The sequence below is a fragment of the Aphelocoma coerulescens genome, chromosome 2 (genome assembly GCF_041296385.1).
Source record: "Aphelocoma coerulescens isolate FSJ_1873_10779 chromosome 2, UR_Acoe_1.0, whole genome shotgun sequence".
Lineage (NCBI taxonomy): Eukaryota > Metazoa > Chordata > Aves > Passeriformes > Corvidae > Aphelocoma > Aphelocoma coerulescens.
Genome location: NC_091015.1, coordinates 51,646,131 through 51,649,439, shown reverse-complemented (window position 1 = coordinate 51,649,439; position 3,309 = coordinate 51,646,131).

Genomic DNA, 3,309 nt, shown 5'->3' with positions numbered 1-3,309 from the left:
GGCTCCTGTTTTTGTCTGCTGAACTGAGGTAAGGGAGCAGAATGAAGCTACAGAAAAGCAGGCACTTGCTGTGTTTTGGCATCAGTACTGCTCCCTCGGCATGGGATGGTGGGATTGGGATCCTGTGCTGGCTGTGGTTGAAGAGCAAAGGCTGCATGGCCTTGCACCACCCTGTAAGTCATAAACTGGGGTCTGGCACCTGGAGACATGTCTGACACCACGTAAGCCACTTCAGGTTCAGACAAACACCCTTTCCTGAAGACCTGGCAGAGTGTGACAGGACTGCACTGCATTGTGGCAGGGCTCCCTTGGGGGCTGCAGTGTCATCTGGCACCAGTAAACACACACAGCTTGCACAAGCCAAATACAAGTGGTAACACCTCAAACCAGCAAGTCTCTGCCCCCAGCAGCAGCAGGTGGAAATGCAAAGAGCTCCTGCAGTCAGTGTGGCAGGAGGACTACAGGGGCACAGCATGGCTGCAGCACATCCCGGAGGCACCATTGGGCTTTCCCTTGCTGCCCCTAACTGGATTGGCACCTACTGCTGGAAGGGCCCCTCACGGGCAGATGCAGCTGTGAAAGGCCTTCTCCAGCTGTGGCAGCTCCTCTCTCTTATCTGCAGACAGTATTAGTTGGGCTGTCATTGCCCCATCTTGATCCAGCCTCAAAAAAATCAAAAAGTTCCTGTCTGCTTGACAGGGCTTCAGCAGAGCCCGAGCACTTGTAGGCAGCTTGTTCTTTAAAAAGCTGTTTATTATCACAGTGGACGAGTGGAAAAACATGACGCAGTGTACAGAGAAGGCTTCAGCAAATTACAAACAAGTCTTTAAAAAGTTACAGTTGTCTCTGAGTAAACAAGGCTTTCACTGCAAGCTGCAGAAGCGTTGCTCCAATGCCCCTTGCAAACAGGCTGGTAAGACTACAAAGAGCTTCAGCCAGAAATGCTGTGCTGATGAACAAGGGACGTCTGGCTGCTCCCAGAGCAGCAACCAGTTAGCCCAGCATGACTCCCAGAGCTGTGAGGTGCTCTGTGAAGCAGACCCCCTGCTCTGGGTGAGCTGAGAGCAGCAGGATGCTATGAAACCCCTCGGGTTGGACAAACCCAGAATGAGCTGTGCTCAGACCTTCAGCCCAGTCCAAACACGTGTTTGCTGCCCCAAATCACCTCTGAAAGGAGTGGCTGTGACTGTCTCTGGCACTGTCATCAGTGCCAAACCCTGTCCTACATGGAGCTGGGCTTGATGCTGCCACCACTTACCCTGAGGCTGCATGTAGCTGCTTCAGCCCCATAAATGCTGCTGTCCCTGAAAACACCCCCTGGATGCCCAGCTTGTAAAAGCCAGGTATGGAACACGATTTGCAACAGGGCTGAGCAACAAACAACACCAAAGGCGGCTCTAGCCCAAAAAAGGGGCAGATTTTACTGCACTGGAAAGCTTGGGGGGAGCTAATTTAGTCAATTAGTGAAATGAGGACAGGAACTGTAGTTTTAAACGTATTTTCTACCTGGTAAATGAGCAAATAATTCCATGATTAGGGCAAAGTAGGAGCACACTTCCTCAAACACAGGCACATGACACCTCTGGTGAAGGCCCTTCCTTACACCAGTATCTTCTCCCTTCCATCAGAGTAGGCTGGCAAAACACACTTTGACAAGGTGCATGAGTCTCTGATTTGTAAAAGTCACTGAGAAGTCTTTAAAGGCTTTGCTTTGGCAGATGTTTTGGCAATTGAAATCCACCTCATCTGTAACTGTGTGCTCTTTTGCTTCAGTAAACAAATGGCTCAGGTGCAGAAATCATTCAAGTTAGCTGAGTTCCCTTTGTCATGGTTGAAAAACCTCATCTGTCTCCCTGTGAAAAATCAGTGTTGATACCACAGGCATGGAGGAAAAGCCATGGAAAAATAACTAAGCTGGTTTTCTTCCCTTTTTTTTCTTTATAACTTCAGGTTTTGTGAGAAGCCCTATGAGTATTTTTAAATGTGTTTTGTGAGAAGCCCTGTGAGTCCTTTAAAATGTGTTAGGGAGCTGAGGGGAATAGACAGAATTGAAAGCTGGGAAAGGTCTGCTACCACACAGGAAATGGAGAAGTTCTGACCTGCAAAGCAAGCATTTTCTTTGCTTCATGGGGCAGATTTGGGAGATGGGAAAGTGAGGGTTTACTGGTTTGGCATTTTAACTGGAGATTCTTCTTCCAGCCTACCAAGGTTTTGTGGGTTAGTCAGCAAATGGAGAATTGTTTCTCCAAGTTGTTTTTTTTTTTTTTTTTGGGAGGGGGACCTGGTAACATGGGAGAAGGAAGGAAAATGGCTCATGCTTTTCCATTTTATGTTCCTACACTGTGGGGTAGAGTTTGAGTTTATAAAGCTCCCACAAAAAATAATCAACTCTGTTGATTATTAAAAATAAAAAATAAGCCACTCCTGTGCAAACTGGTTTCTTTTAAAGCATCTAAAGTTACACTCCCTAAACAATAATAATTTGGGGAAGGATAATGTTTTCTTGCTTGTCCTTACTATTACTACTGCCTCTTGCCTTGCTCTGGCCACTGATTCAAGCATAGACTAAAAGCTTTCCAAGCCAATCTCAATCCTCCTGTGCCTGTGTGCTTGCCTGTTGCTGGGAGAAGGGATTTCTACGTGGTGCAGTTGATTTTCAATCGTCCTTTCTCCCCACTGATGCTGGGCAACGTGATAGTGGTGTAGTGCCACCAGCATGGTGTCTAGGCCAGGAGCCAAGGCAATGAACAGCCTGCTAATTAATTGTTCACATTTCTCTCCAGACCCCCTCCCCAGAACAAACACTGTGGAAACAGGAGGTAGCTGTTTCCATGCAGCCCTCTGGAAATTTGAAGCAGAAGCGGTTTACTGCCGGTGTTACGGTTTTACACTGATGGCAGTAAGGACTTCTGGTTGCACGGAAGAAGATGGATTGGCTTCGATATGGGGAAAAAAAGATTACTGAAAGTAATCTGAGCCTGATGCATCCATTTCTACCCACCCGAAAAAACCCAACAACAAAAAAAAGCAGTGTCTACAATACTGCCTGTAGTCAGTGGCGAAATAGGGACCTAATTTCTAGGCAGGAAGAAGGAATTACGTTCAAAACACTGACACCAAGAAACCACTATAGATACTGTTTCTGGTAAAGCTGTCTATATTCATTTTCAGTTCTGAGGCAGGTAATACTCTGAGCAGGTGGAGTTTGTGCATCTTGCACCCTTTCTTGCATATGTACGTGTGTGTCCTTATTTATGTGTATAAATAAGAGATTATTTACAGCACTGTACAGAATAAATCTAAACTCAG